This window comes from Tenrec ecaudatus, chromosome 2, assembly GCF_050624435.1.
Source record: "Tenrec ecaudatus isolate mTenEca1 chromosome 2, mTenEca1.hap1, whole genome shotgun sequence".
NCBI lineage: Eukaryota > Metazoa > Chordata > Mammalia > Afrosoricida > Tenrecidae > Tenrec > Tenrec ecaudatus.
This window is the reverse complement of record NC_134531.1, coordinates 212,915,020-212,931,732: the sequence shown is the minus strand read 5'-3', so window position 1 is coordinate 212,931,732 and position 16,713 is coordinate 212,915,020. Positions and strand designations below refer to the sequence as shown.

Sequence of the window (16,713 nt, the reverse complement as noted above, 5' to 3'; positions counted from 1 at the left end):
CCTTTTCAGAGTTTCTGACAGGTTTGGACCACCCATTTTGAAGTTAGCGCTTCTTAAAATGGAAAGTGTTTATGCCAAGATGATACTGAATTCTCTTTAGGCAAGAGATGGGCATATGGGCACAAAGCAAAGAACAGCGCTGTGACTCCTGGTGCCTAAGCTAACAAAACCAGAGAGGTACTGGGAGAGGTCACGCCTGCAGATAGAAATCATGAGAGGCATGGCTCACGCCAATTTCCAAAGCAACCTTCCCACCCAGGCCATTGGACACGGAAGCTATTTGAGGGTGTATCCCTCAGGACTTAAATTTACTGAAAAGTGAAGAAGTAAAATTATGGATTCATTTTTTTAAAGTAAGAATGTATTACATTAGAACCTATGTTCTGAGCACCCAAGACTATGCGAGCCTTCAATCCATTTTGAGTTGACATACATTCAGCTTCTTTCTGACCTGTGAATGCTTTGCCCTTGGGTAGGATGTGTTTTCTTTGACACTTCTGAGCAGTCCAGGGAGGGGCAGTCTCACCGTCCACCCTCCACCTCCCCCTCCACCCCCCGCTCCAAGAACTAGCCTGGGACAACCCTTGATGGACATTGCCCTGCTAGGGCCACATGGCTCTGAGCCATCCCCAAATCAAGGTGGTCAGAGATCTCCAGTGGCAATCTCGTATGCTTTTCTAATCTGTAAGAGTGTACACATCCCAACCAAGGTCCCTTCCCCCCTTCTGTACAGCCTGAGACTGTAGTGAATTGATCTACCACTAATCATGTTTCTGTAATGAATTTCCCGTTTTCCATGCTTGGTGAGTCAGTCACGTGGTTGTGAGTCCTCCTGACCCCTTTCTGGGCTCCTCCTTAGGGTGGTTTGTCTTTGTCTTCGTCCTGTTTAGACTGAATAAATGGGTCTCTATAAATTATATTTGAACTTGAGGTCTCTTTCCCCCCTAAAACACGAATAAGGCTAGGAGGTACGCGACTGTCGTAGTAGAGGGGATTCCCCAAGCAACAAGATGCCTCTCGCAAGCGGGCTTGTGGAGTGGGAAAGGTGGAAAAGAGGTTAAATGGGAGCACATGGCAGAAGATGAAACAACATCCCTTGACTCCCCAATTGCCCACCACCCCTGCTGTAATTACATGCCATCAGATTCCAAGCCGCCAGATGTTCAAGGCCTCAGCCAGGATTCTCCCACGGAGTCACTGCCTTCGTGAATAAACATACTGACCAAAATATTTAAATTGAACCAATAGGTGGAAGCACGTTTGCACTCGTTCTCCAAAATTGAGAGAGTAGAAGAAAACCAGAGTATTCTCAATGTTCCACCGGCGGACCACAATAGCCGGCCGGTGGGCATGAATGCAAGTGTAGTGAAGGCAGCTGCTGGCATGCGCCCCCCACCCCCTCCAGGAAACCTGACTGATCGCTGCACACGCTGAGGATCCCTGTTCCAACGCTTATCTTCGGGGGACAAAATCTATCTTCCCGTTTTATTTGTTTGTATTTGTTTCATTTTTCTTTGACACTACACTAAATCCATATCACCTTCCACTGAAATAAATTTGGTTTAAAAAACAAAAACCACCAGTTGAATTTTCCCTCTCTTTCCTTTCAGTAAAAGCATCGTTCGAAGGCACCCGATAGGATTCACTCACGGAAATGTGCATCAGTCTCCTAGGGTGGTTGTAAAAACACCACCCAGACTGGGCAGCCATTTCTCCCTGCAAGCGTATTCTCTCTCCCTTCGGGATCACTCCTTGTCATCCAAATCTCAGGGTGTCGGCAGGACCACATTCGCCTCGACAGCTCTAGAGGTTGATCTTGCCGTTCTCAGTGTCCTTGGTTTGTGGTCACAGGATGAGTCCACTGTCACAAGGCCATCATCTCTCTGTGCCTCCGCCTCTGCATCTCTTAGCTTTCATAAGGACAGTAGGCATATAAGCTTACACCCCATTTGACTCTAGGACGACTTCATGTGAACACCGTCAAAGACCCTATTCCTAAGCAAGGTCATAGCTGTAGCTACAGAGGTTAGGACTTCAACACACCTGTTGTGGGAATACAGGTAAATCAACTACAAACTTTGATTTTTATGGTGCTTTCCAGGAGTAACTTAATCCAGGTTCTGAGAGGAGGGACTATCTCTCACTCACTGAGAGTGACTACTGAGCTAGATCTCCCCGTATTCCTCCTGATTCTCCCTCTCCCTCACTGCCTGCCTCCTTCCTTCTTTCTTTTAGGGAAATCTTACAGAGCAAATTCCTTTCCCATTCAACGATTCATTCACATTAGTTGCAATCCCTTCAATGTAAAAGCACTTCCTTCCTATGGTTATTGTTAAACTCCAAACTCATTGCCATTTTGACTAAAAGTGGGTTAAGTGTTGGGTTGCTAACCAAAAGATTAGCAGTTCAAACCCGCCAGCCTCTCTGTGGAAAAAAGAAAAAGGTTTTATCCTCCTATAAAAATTTATAGCCTTGGAAACCCACAGGGACAGTTCTACTCTGTCCTATAGCGTTCCTACCAGCTAGGAGTCCCTTGTTGTTATTGATGGGTGACATCAAGTCCACTTTGACCCATAGCGATACTATGGATGGAAGAACAAAACACTGCACAGTCCCACGCTATCCTCACGTGTTCCCATGCCTGAGCTCCTTGATGCAGCCACTGGATCGGCCCATTTCATTGAGAGCCTTCCTCTTTTGCACCACCCTTCCACTTGAGCAAACATGATGTCCTTCTCCAGGAACTGGTCTCTCCTGAAAACATATCCAAAATAGGTAAGACATGCCACCCTTGCCTCTAAACTCTGTCCTTAGGTCTTCCAACACTGATTGGCTGGTCCTTTTAGCAGTCCGTGGTGCTTTCAGTAGTCTTCTCGCGCACCACAGTTCAAATGTACCTATTTCCTACGGTCTATATTCAATCTCCAGCTGGTACAGGCCTGTGTCGCAATGGAGAAGACCATGGCTTGGGGCAGGTGCCCCTTAGTTCTCAAAGTAACATCCTTGCTCTTCAATAGTCTAAAGCGGATACAACACTAATGAACACCGCTCTGATTTTAAAACATGCAGGATTCCCTTGTTCTGTTTGTACATCTGCCTCTTGATCCACGTACAAGTTCCGAATGAGCACAATGAAGTGGTATGTATTTCCCAATCTTCTCAGAGTTATCCACAGTTTATTATGGTCCATGCAGTTGAAGGCCATTTTATTGTCGATGAAACACAGTAAACATCTTTCTGGTATTCTCGGCTTTGAGACAAGATCCATCAGAGATCAGCAGTGGTCCACATCCTCCTCTGAATCTGGCCTAGCCTTCTGGCAGTTCCTTGTCAATGTACTGCCTCAACCATTGTTGGATGATCTTAAGTAAAAGGTTACTTGTGGGTGATATCAATGATATCATTCTATATTTTGAGCATTCTTTTGGATTATGTTCTTTCGAATGGGCACAGATATAGATCTCTGTCAGTCACCTGTCCAGATAGCTGTCTTCCAAATTTCCTGGCATAGACAAGTAAGTGCTTCCAGTGCCTCTTAAGCTTTCTGAAGCATCAATTCCTGGAGCCTTGTTTCTGGCTAATGCGTTCCATGCAGTTTGAATTTCTTCCTTGAGTATCATTGGTTCTTGCTCATATGCTACCTCTGAAATGATGGAATGTCGACCAGTTTCTTTTGATACAGTGTCTGAGTATTTGTTCCATCTTCTCTGGATGCTTGCTGCATCATTCAATATTTTGCCCAGAGAATCTTTCAAATTTGCAATTCAAGGCTTGAACTTTTGTCTTGACTTCTTTCGGTTTCAGATATACTGAGTGTGTTCTTCCCTTTTGGTTTTCTAATTGAGGGTCCTGACACATTTCATTATAATATTTGGCTTTATTTTCTGGAGAAGGCCTTTGAAATTTTACCCTCAGCTCCTTGATTTCATCCATCTTTCATTTGCTTTTGCTACTCTATGATTAAATGAACAGAAACTAAAATCATAGATCTCAAAAATATTGTAAAGTCCAAGTCTGTGGAATTTTCATAAGCTCTTGTGATTTCAGTTGGCAACCAGAGTTAAGAATGAGAGGTCTTGCCTACTGTTTTGTTGTTGTTGTTTGTTTTGTTGTTGTTTGTTTCAAGGCATTATGGCTCTTGCTTTGCATATCAAAGACTCTGGCTGACTAAGGGTATTTCCTGAGATCTATTGGTTACAGATATGTAGGGTAAGCCAGATGATGCAATGGTTAATAATGAGCCCAGCTCTGGAATCAAACACCTGGCCTTGAACCCACTTCTGTTCCTCACCAGGACATAGTTATGATAGTTGTTTCACTTTCTTAGTTGTGCTTCAATGTAGGTGATTTTTGAGAGAGATGAGAATATAAATAATAAAATCCAAATCCGAAGGAGGGAACGGTATCAAAGCTTAAATTGGGAGCATCTTGTTTGCAGCAGGCTATGGATACAGTAGAAGCAGAAAATCCATTTGCAGGCTTAACACCTGGATTAAGCCTCCCATGAATCCCTCCAGTCCCAGCTGAGGGGCGGGTATAGCGCTGTTGTCACCCGGAACATTGTAAAGTCGTTTATGGCAGGTGCAGTGAGGTTAAAATGTAATATGTTATCATTGATCTCCCTTGTGACTCATTTTAAAGTTGTTTCTATTTATTTACAGAAAGAGAAGGGGAAAGCTACATGAATTGATTCATTGGTGGATCCCTCTGACCACGGACTCTGGTGTGAAGAGCCTTGTTATCGTGCAGAGTGCATTGGAAAATGGATTGTTGTCAAGGCAGTGGGTTAAAATTTAGCATCCTATCATTTGATCTCCCTGACGATCCATTTTAAAGCTGTTCTAATGTTTTATATGTTCTGCTTTCTTTTCAGTTGAGGTTTTTTCTGTTTTACTTTGTTACTATTGTTAGGATTAATTTTTTTTCCTGTATATGAAATCCAGGATAGATAAACCTATCCAGACGATAACTGGTTTAATGGATCCTTGCAGTATGGCAGGGAGACTGAGGAGAAAGGGGTATTGCTAATGATGAGCACAAGAATAGGGAAAAAATGCTCGAAAGCTGATTGTGGTGATGGTTGTACAGCTCTTCTCAGTGTGACTGAATTGTTGAATTGTATGATCTGTGAATTATACGCCAATGAAACTGTTGGAAAGTGAATAAATGATTCCTGGGGGGGAAAAAGACTATACAACAATCCCTGTGATATAGTTCAGGTCAAACCAAACCCATTGCTGCTGAGTCCATGTAGACTCATGGCATCCCCACACATAATGGGGTAGGGCTGTGCTTCAGAGGATTTTCTAGGCTGGAGGGTCTGACGTGGTGTTAGGTACCATCCAGTCAGTTCCAATCTCTGGAGACCGTATGTGCAACACAATGAAACACGGCCCGGTCCTGAGCCATCCTCACCATTGTTGCCATGTCTGAGCCCATTGTTGCAGCCACTGTGTCAAGCCATCTGTTTTTGTTGGCCCCCTACCAAGCATGTTGTCCCTCTCCGGCATCGGCTCCCACCTGATAACCTGTCCAAAGCACCTCTGAAGTCTCTCCCCATCTTACGTCTAACAAGATTCTAAGAACTTTCCATTCCAGGTATACTTCTTCCAAGACTGATTTGTTTGTTTTTCTGCCAATCTGATGTATATTCAATATCCGTCAACAATGCCATAAATCAAAGGTATAGATTCTTCTCCTCACCAGTAGAAATCTTACAAAAGAGATCGAGTTTATGTCGGTGACTAAATGCTTAGCTAACTGGAAGGCCGGCAGTTTGAACCCAACTCAGCAGTTCCAAGGCTTAAGGTCCTAGCAATCAGCTCTCGTAAAGATTCCTGAGAAAGAAACCCCTGTGGGGTAGCTCTCCTCTATCCCACGGGGCACTGAGAGTAAAAATCAACTGGCCAGCACCAAATGGCCACCACAAAATCTTAGCGAAGTATGATTCCTGGTCACAACACTGTAACATTCTACAAAATCCTGCCAAAATCTATCCAATTGAAATCTTAAAAGGAATTCTCTAAATGTCTCTCTATAGAAGAGAAATTTAAAAGAACTAAACACCCTTGCTGTGGGGAGAGGTCAAACACTAACAGACATCCTCCCCTGGAGGCAGTTAGTCACCAGACTACAGAATAGGCCTCTAGGGCAGTCAGTCACCAGACTAAATGGCAGGCCTTACTCCCTGCTACCGGGCCAGTACACTATTCCTCCCTGAGGCCTGCAACCAAGCGTTCTCACCCCACCTATAATGATCTCTATCAGATGAGTCAGACAACAGGCCAGACTGACTGTGACATCCAAAGTTAAGTTATCCGCCCATCTTATCACATGTATAACCCCAATCCCTCCTCTTACTGTTGCATGTATGTCCCTAGACCACCCCCTCTCATTACTGCATTACCTATAGCACAGCCCCTCCCTGTGATGTATGTCCTCACCTGTAACTAGGGGGCTTGCATGTCCCCGGGGAATATAAAAAGCCTGGGCTAGCATTAAAGAGGCACTATCTCCCTCCACGTGGACCATCGAGGGGAGCAGAGGTGAGCATGCTACCATGAATCGCGTATGACTCCATTTATTTCTATACTTCACTTCTATCTCTCATGCTCTCTGTAACTTTACTATGATCTTTACTTATTATCGCTGTACAATTGCGCCTACCGGACCCGTAATGATGTGTTAGGGGCTGGCTTCCCCTGACACCTTGCAAATACTATATGTCAACACTGTACACCAGTGGGGTATGTTGCTGTTGTTGGCTGTGGCCAAGTCACCCCTGTGCCCGACTCAAGGCGAGTCTGTGCGTGATGGGGCGGGACCATCGTGATCCCTAAAACTATGATCATAGAAAATGGGTGGTTTGGGTCTTGGTGGAGAGCTTTCATGACTGACATAAATTTGTTTCAATTTTTTATCAATGATGATAGAATTTACTATAAGAATTTTGTTTTGGTTCATTCTACCAATTGTATATGATTTTTTCAATAGTTCCAAAGCTGTCACACTAGACTGAGAGAAAATGAAAGCCATGAAGGGGAGGAGGGCCTAGGGAAGGGGTGGGGAGGTTTCTGGAGGGCAGGGGAGAGGGGGTTTCTCTAAAGTCAAGATACAAATGAATAGCTTTCTTGTCATGACCTACCAAGGCATTTTAAAACATGCAATAACTTCATATTTGCTGTTGTTAGGTAGCATGGAATCAGTTCCGACTCACAGTGACCTTATGGACCACAGATCGAAAGAGCTCATTGCTAAGAAAATGCAAGGAACAAGTCACAAATACTGGTTCTTGGGCATCCGGGGGAATATCGTTACATGTGCTTTTTCATTGTTCTGTTGGACTTAGAGCCACCACATGTCCTGTTGCACACTCACTAAGTCAGCATTTTCCTTCTGTAACTGAGCACACGCCACACACACACACACACACACACACACACACACACACACACACTTCCCTGCCCTGGAGTCCATTCCCACTCAGCTAGACCCTACAGGACAGAGGAGAAGTGCTCCAAAGGGTTTCCAAGACTAAATCTTTACAGAAGCAGAGAGACCCGCCTGCCTGTCTCACATGGAGTGGTGGGTAGTTTCAAACTGGTGACCTTTCCATTTGCAGCCCAACTTTTAACCCAAGGAGCACCTCCATGACTTCTTGCAACCGAGCAGGGGCACTTGCAGATTGTCATTTTGATTTATGAGCATTTGTTTCACCCCCAGCATAAACATGCAGACCACGTAACACAGAGATGAGTCTGTGATGCTTGTTGCTGGCTGTTGTCAAGTCAATTCCAACTCACAGAGACCCCACTGCACAGGCAGAAGTGCTTCCTAGGATTTTCTAGGCTGTAATCTTTACAGAAGCAGATCTTTAGGCATGTTTTCCCATAAAGTCGCTGGCTGGTTTCAAGATGCCAACCTTTAGGATACCACTGAGCACTTAACCCCCATGCCACCAGGACCCCGTGGTTTTGTGATTATGGCCGACCAAACATTGTCCAGAAGCCAGATTTTCTCCTTCTCCAATAACTGAGTGTCAATAGCATCCACCTTGTACTGATTCTGAGGCAGGTCATCACTTCAGAGCTCTCTGTATATTAATTCACTAAATAACACCATTTAGTGAAGGCAAATCCATCACTATCCCAGGGTGCAGGTGGGAAACTGAAGGCACCGAGACGCTAAGTAGACTGGCATCCATAAGAAGGGGGTGGAACTGGTCTGGGAAGAGTTTGATTTCATGGTTGTTGTTCTTGTTGTTAGCCTTTGATCGGCCAGCACAACTCATGGAAGAAATGCACAACAGGAAGAAATGCTGCCCAGTCCTTTGAACCATGAGGAGTCACAGTTTTCAGTAAATGGTCTACAGTAGGATGCTGCCAGGCCTTTCTCCCTGGTGTGTTTTAGTCGGCGGGCTCTGATGAAACCTGTTGTGTCATAGCAGCACACAAGTCCCCACTGGCCAGGAATCAGACCAAGGTCTCCCACACGGGAGGCACAAATTCTACCATAGAACCACCTCTGCCTCGAAGTACTGGGTTAGGAATGGAGAAAGTTGTTTATTCCACATTCACCCTGATAGTGATCTTAATCTTATCCCCCTCCTCATTTCTTAGCCCACACCACAATCTCAGACACCTTGTATATTAAAGAAGTAACTAAGTCAGGCTTCCTCCAAGCTCGGGGCTCCACTCGCATAAGGACAGCCCAAGCACAGTGCTAGGTTAGTGTCTTGCTGGTGAGTAGATTTTGACTCACGTGCATCATAGGGTTTGCAATGACTGATTACTCAGAGGTAGATATCCAGCTCTATCTCCCCAAGGCATCTCAAGATATACTCAAACCTCCACCATTTTAATTAGCAGTTGAGCCTGTTAGCCTTTGGCACCACCCAGGGGCCCCAGGCCAGTCCACAGCCAACAGAAATAACAAGGATTCCAAGCTACGAATCCATGAAAGGATCACTATGCAGTTTTATCCCTTTTACTCTTTAGAGTGCTTTCTGAGATGAGTGTTCACAGCACCCATTTCACAGATCAGGAAGCTGAGAAGAAGAAAGCCTCAGGAGTGTGTCCAGGACCAGAGATCATTACTCATATCTCATCCAAACAGAACTCTCAGGCATTTTCATGCCATGTCCTACAAACCCTTAAATGTCTTTTTTTAATTTCCCCAAAGTGGATTTCATCATCCATCCCCCAGCCCTCCACAGACCGTGTCAACAGCTGAAGGTAAAAAGGTCAGCTTGTAGCTGGGGCTGGGATAGAATCTTCTCTGCGAATCAGAGCCCCTTGCACTCTGGCTCCCAGCACACATGCCTGTGAGGCACTGTACGTCTCCCTGAGTGGGGTCGGGGCACGATGTGATATAAAACAATGCGACATTTCCCTAGGGAGACAGAGGACCTTGGCCGACTATAACTTGAACCATTTCTCCAGGGCAACTGCGCTATCGATGGCTGACTCTTTTCCATGAGCAACAGCTCCCTCAGATGTTTAGGGGCAATCCTACCGGTGACCTTCATACACCCACCAAATGGGATCCTGGCAGTGACGCTGACCTCAATACATCAAGTTGAGCATCATTGCTGTTAATAGTAAAAAATAATATCTAACTGCTTGAGTGAGCCAGGTTTGGGCTATGGATGGTGTTACAGTTTATGCAAATGATGGACACTCCCCCCCCCAAAAAAATGTTGAAAATCTAACATCTATACCTCTAAATGTGCCCTGTTTGGAAATAGGTTTTTGTTTGTTTTGTTAATGAGGTCATACCAGAGTAATATGGGTCCTCAAGCTAATCCCTCAGCTTTATAAAAAACTCTCTTCTGAAACACGTATAAGAATGACAGATGCGCCAGCAAACACAGGATGCCAAGCCACACTGGCAATTATGCAGTTCTTGGATGGCACAAATGGTTAACTGCTCACTGCAAACTTGCAGGTCCGAGTTTAGCCAGAGGCACCACAGAAGAAAGGCCTGTTGAACTACATAAACAAGCAAATGGACAAACCAAAGCAACCGAAAAACACAGACACTGAAAACCCTTTGGAAGATTCCATTCTGACTCACATGGGGTATCCAAGAGGTGGAATCAACTGTTAGAGGAGAGTGTTTTGTTTTATAAGAAGCTGAAATAGACAAAAGAGGGTCTCCATCCAACTTGTTGCATGTCTGTTCGGCAGCATAATGTGACTAAAACATGCAGAATCTCACTTAAATGTCACAAATCTTATTTCTCTTTCATTTCAACAGATGTATTTAAATGCCAGTGATCAATGCGGATCAGGTTGTCCTTTGAGCTGTCCCTGGTACTTTACATACTTGTCTCCAGCACCACAATTTAAATGTAGCGATTTTTCTAGAATGTTCCTTATTCAATGTCCAACTTTCACAGGAATATGATACAATGGAGAATGCCATAGCTCGGGTCAGGCACAACTTGGTCTTCAACATAACATGCTTGCTCTTCAATATTTTAAAGAGGTCTGTGCAGCAGACTTACCGAATTCAATACATCCATTAATCTCTTGACTGGTTGCTTCCATGAGCATTGATTGTGGATGATGCTACATATTGGGACAGTTGAGAAGATTTCGTCTTCTTTACAGGGGGTCATAATTCACACCTAAAGCTGCAATCTTTTATCTTCATCAGCAAGTGCTTCAAGTCCTTCTCACTTTCAGCAAGCAAGGTTGGGTTATCTGCATATCATAGGTTGGTATTAAGCCTTCCTCCAATCCTGATGCCACATTCTTCAATATAAACCAGTTTCTCTGTATGCTCAGCATACATCTAGAACAAGTATGTGAGAGGATACAGCCAGCCGCATACCCTTGCTGATTTTAAGCATGCAGTATTCCTTTGTTCTGTTCTCACAACTGCCTCTTGATCCATATGCAAGTTCCAAATGAGCACATGAAATGTTTAGAGTCAATAAAACACACACTCAAAACATCTTTCTGATAGTCTCTGCTTTCAGCCAAGATCCATCTGATATCAACAATGACATCACTTTTTCCATGTCCTCTTATGAATCCAGTCTGAACCTCTGGCAGTTCCTTGTCAATGGACTGCTGTAACCATTGTTGGAAGATCGTAAGCAAAATTTTACATGGGTGTGATATCAATGATATCACTGTATAGTTTTAGCATTCTCTTGGGTCATGGGATTACTTCCATGCTTAATTGGTTCCTTTTATATCTCATTCTGTAAACTTTTTATAAAAAGTGTTTGGCGTAACTATGTGATCCAATGATTATAAATGATAAAATTCAAAGCCAGAGGAAGGAATTGTATTCCATTCTTAAATTGTAAGCACCTCATTTTCACAAGGCTATGGATGGCATTGAAAGCCTAAAATCCATTTGCAAACTCTCCATTCAGATTAAGTCTCTGTTTAATGCCCCCAAACCATTGACCAGGCATATGAATAGTCTTGCCCTCAAAGAGTGTGCATTGGAAAATGGATGACTGCAGATACTGTTAGGTTAAATTGTAACCTATTAAAGTAATAAAGTAATAAAAATATTATGTTTTTTTCTCCATCCTGGTTCATTGTTAAATGGATTGAGGTGGATTGAGGTTTGTTGGGGGTTTTATTTTGTTGCCGGTGGTGGTGGAGTTTTTTCTTGTTGTTGTTTGGTATGGTTTTATTTATATGAAGTCCAGGAGAGGCAAATCTTTAGAGACAGTAACTAGAGTTACAAGATTCACTGGTAACTAGTCCCTCAGGGTCATCGCAGAGGAAATGGGATAATGAGGAGCCACTATTAATGCATACAGGGATGGAGAAAATGTTTAAAAATTGATTGTGCTGATGATTGCTCAACTCTTTTTAATATGTTTAATCATCAAATTGTATGGTATATGAATGAAAATAAAAGTGCTAAAAAGAAGACATTGTCTTAAAACAGACCCTACAATGATAGGGATTCATTAACACAGCAAAGAAAAATCCCATTTCAAAATGGCATTACATCCACAAGTATAACCCCAACACCAAACTCACTGCTATTTATTCAGGGCTTCTGAAACTGTAAATCTTTATAGGAGCCAACACCCCCCTCTCTCCCTCAGAGATTCTCGGGGTTTGGAAGAAGCACCTCTAAATGAGCTGCCCAACACAAATGTGGGCACTCACAACACATAGAGGGGCACTTCAACCCCATAGAAAGGGTCACCTCTCTTTTCATTTCATTTTCCACAAAGCTTTTGAAGCTCCCTTGTATTGTGTGGAGTCGGATCAGCCGAGATTAAAAATAAATTTGTTTACTAAATGCATAAGTACACATAACATCAGCAGTAGTTATCTGCAAGGTCTGGGATTGCAGGCGATTTTCCTCATAATCTATTTATAATGTGACTCTCTTATAAAGAAAAAGTACTACTTATAAGTATAATCAGAAAAAATATTCCAAATCGGTTAGAACTCCCTATATACAAGTATGCGAATCAAGGCATAAAAATTATGTTGTCCTATAAGTAAGTATTTGCTCTGGTATTAGGGAAAGGGCTTTTAGATCCAAAAGACAATGAAAAATTACAATACAAAAGACCAACACATTCGAATACCTGAACAGGTGATTAGGCTTTAAAAGCAGCACTGCATATAAAAATCAAAATAAAAACCACTCACCGAGAAAAATATATATGGCAGACATACGCTTAATAAGTTACATGCATTAGTAATTAACAAAAATAACAATCATTCTAATAGAAGACTAAGCAAAGGCCTTAAATAAAGTATTCACAAAAGTGTGTAATGGTCAATAAATATTTGAAAAAGGTTCACCTTCACTAATATATGTATAAATCAATGCAAGAACATTTTTGCACTCAAATGTGCACTATGTACCAAGAACTTTAAAAACATTCATAAACTATTGTCATTGGATAATGTCAGGCTGATGCTAACTCACAGCTGCCACATGCCAACAGGATGAAATACATCCGCTCCTGCACCATCTTCACCATGGTCCTGCCCTTTGCCTCATTGCTGCAGCTACTGGGCCAATTCACAAATTCAGACCCCTGTTTTCACTTCTAAGAAAATCTGTTTTCCCAAGAATTTATCCAGATGTGTTTATTTTTCAATGGTGAAAAGTGGCAACAAATAACTTCGATGTTAAAAACCAGAAATTGATTAAGTAAATTACAGAACATTTATAAAACATAACATTAAACAGGAAATTACAGCATAAATATGTTAAAGTCATTAATAATTATAAAAAAGTATATAGTTTTATAGAAAAATTCTCATGAATAATGTTCAATTAAAAACCAGGTTACATAATACAAACTTGTTTCAACTTTGTTTCAACTTAAATAAGTACATTTGTTCACACACACACAAATATTCTGGCCTCCCAATTAGCTCTGAGTGGTGAATTTAGCAATACCATGTATTTCTTTATATTTTACTATTCCCTTCCTTAGCAGATTTTCCTACAAATACTGTTATTACTTGATATGTTTAATACCATTTTAATAATGCACCAGGCTGGACCAATTACTCTTGAACTACATTAGTTTTGTAGTTATAGCATTTTCAATGTGTTATCCATTGATTTTCATCTTCCCCCAAACAGATGTTGAAATCCTCACGCCTGGTACCTATGAACGCAATCTTGTTCAGAAATAGCTGCTCATAAGGTGTTATTACTTGTTATGGAGTAAGTAAACCTGAGGTCATCATGGAGCAAGGTGGGTTCTAATTAAATGAGTAGTGTCCTTATGATAAAGGAGACGCAGAGACACACAGAGAGAATGGCCATGTGAGGACAGAGGCAGACATAGGAATGAAGAGGTATCCCCTGCCTGAGGACCGCGATCCAGAAATGACAAAAAAGAATTTTCCCATAGAACCTGCAGAGAGAACTTGATCCAGCCAACACCTTGAATTCAGAGTTTTACCTTCCAAAACTGTGAGAGAGAAAAGATTTGTGTCAATTTAAGGCAACCTGCTTTGTGGTACTTGGTTACAGCAGACTTAGAAAACTAACACACTACAGGCGTACTTCAGAGATACAGCAGGTTCAGATCCAGACCACTGCCGTAAAGCAATATCACAATAAAGCACATCACATGCACTTTTTTGTTTCTCAGTCCATGTGCTATACTGCAGTCCATTACGTGGACAATAGCATTAAGAAAAAGTTTAAGCTCTTGAGAGGATTACCAAAATGTGGCACAGAGACACAAAGTGAGTATACACTCTTGGAAAACTGGTGTCAGTTGAAGTCCGGCGTATGGTGTGTACACAAAATTTGCATTTAAAAAGTGTAAAATAATTGCATGTGAAAATGCGCTTACCTTCAAACTTCAACAAACTGAAGTACACAAAGTAAGGTGTGCCTGTATTGGTTTTTAAATCATTTTAATGGGGGCTCATACAAGGTTTATCACAATCCACACATACATCCATCGTGTCAAGCACATTTGTACATTTGTTGCCATCATCATTCTCAAAACATTTGCTTTCTACTTGAGCCCTTGACATTGGTTCCTCATTTTCCCCTCCCTCCCCATTCCCTCCTCCCTCGTGAACCCTTGATAATATATGTTATCATTGTTTTGTCATGTCTTACACTATCCAACTTCTCCCTTCACCCACTTCCTGTTGTCCATCCTCCAGGGAGAGGATTATATGTAGATCCTTGTAATCGGTTCCCCCTTTCTACCCCACCTTCACTCCAACCTCCCTGTATCGCCACTCACACCACTGGTCCTGAAGGGATCATCCATCCTGGATTTTCTGTGTTTCCAGTTCCTATCTGTATCAGTGTACATCCTCTGGTCTAGCCATATTTGTAAGGTAGAATTGGGATCATGGTATTTTGGGGGAGGAAGCATTAAAGAACTAGAGGAAAGTTATATGTTTCATTGTTGCTACACTGCACCCTAACTGGCTTGTCTCCTCCCGCAACCCCTCTGTAAGGGGATGTCTAGTTGCCTACAGATGGGCTTTGTGTCACCACTCTGCACTCACCCTCATTCACAATGATAAGATATTTTGTTCATTGATGCCTGATATCTAATTCCTTCAACACCTCATGATCACACAGGCTGGTATGCTTCTTCCATGTGGGCTTTGTTGCTCCTGAGCCAGATAGCCACTTGTTTACCTTCAAGCCTTTAAGACCCCAGATGCTATATCTTTTGATAGCCGGGCACCATCAGCTTTCTTCACCACATTTGCTTATGCACCCATTTTTCTTCAGTGATCATCAGGGAGGGGAGTCCACAATGATACAATTTTTTGTTATTTGATGCCTGATAACTGATCCCTTTGACACCTCGTGATCACACAGACTGGTGTGCTTCTTCCATGTGAGCTTTGTTGCTTCTGAGCTAGATGGTCGCTTGTTTACCTTCAAGTCTTTAAGTCTTTATCTTTTGATAGCTGGGCTCCATCAACTTTCTTCACCACATTTGCTTATGCACCTGCTTTGTCTTCTACGATCGTGTCAGGAAGATGAGCATCATGGAATGCCAGTTTAATAGAAAAAAGTATTCTTGCATTGAGGAAGTACTTGAGTGGGGGCTCAATGTCCATCTGCTACCTCAATACTAAAACTATAAATATATGCACATAAATCTATTTCCCCAGTCTCATATATAAATATATTTACATATGTACATGCCTTTATTTAGACCTCTAAAAATTTCCTTTGCCTCCTAGCTCTTTCCTCTATTTCCTTTTACTTTCCTCTTCTCCCATTATCATGCTCAGCCTTCATTTGAGTTTCAGTAATTCCTCTCGGTTACATTACCCTTGATCAAGCCTTACCAGGCCTTCTATGCCCTCCTCACCACCTATTTGGATCACTTGTTGTTCCCTTGTCTCTGGATTTGTTATCATCACTTCCTTTCCTTCCATCTCCCTCTCCCCCTGTCCCCCAGAACAGTCAGTCCTGTTGTTTTTTCCTCCAGATTATTCATTCAGACTATCTTATTTAGACATACCTGCAGAGAAAATAACATACACAAAAACAAAACAGAGCAAAACCAAGCAACAAAAGAAAACAAAACAACCACAACAAAAAGCCAATGACAAAATAACCCACAACAACAAAAAGAAAAGCTTGTAGTTAGTTCAAGGACTGTTGACCTTTAGGAGTGTTTTCCAGGAGTCTGATGGGCTGCCAAACCCTGGCACCGAAGTCCGTTTTTGGTATTTCCTGGGGACTTTGTTGCTCTGTTCCCCTTGCTTTTCTGTTGCACACCCTTAGTGTTTTGCCTCAGTGTGGTGGGATCAGATTGGGCACAATTAATTCCCACACAGTGTCTCCAGTGTTGTTCCCTGTAGGGCTATTTGTCAGTGATGGATGTTGAGTCTCATAGTGGGGCTGGCCATATGGTCTTCTCTGTGGATTGGCTGCTCTGAGTGGGAATATCATCCTCAAGGCTTGGTGGGCCAGGATGTGCTCCACTCTCTCTTTCTCCCCCTTCATTTATTTCCATGTGCTCTGATCAGACATGACACTCTCCCTGAGCTGCAGCTTCAGTGCTGTCCTCTGAAATAATTTTTTTCTGGGGGGAGTGGCAGGTGTCCACATAGTTGGGATTGGGGCCGGCCCCTCAGACCTCTCCACTGGTACCCTACTCCACGCCGGCATGTTGCATTCCCATCTTGGAGCACTGGGTTGAAGTGTGGTCCCTCTTTCTCCATGGAGATATAAACAATACCCTCCCCTTGGATGTGTTAG

At 42.6% G+C, this 16,713-nt stretch overlaps 1 long non-coding RNA gene across 1 annotated transcript in view; it reads left to right on the top strand.

Annotated features, from left to right (window-relative positions):
* Positions 1–6,643, top strand: part of LOC142441327 (uncharacterized) — a 30,589-nt gene extending 23,946 nt beyond the window's left edge. The window contains exon 3 of the long non-coding RNA XR_012782899.1: positions 4,662–6,643. This is a non-coding gene — a long non-coding RNA (uncharacterized LOC142441327). The remainder of the gene's footprint in view (positions 1–4,661) is intronic.
* The last annotated feature ends 10,070 nt before the right edge of the window (positions 6,644–16,713 follow it).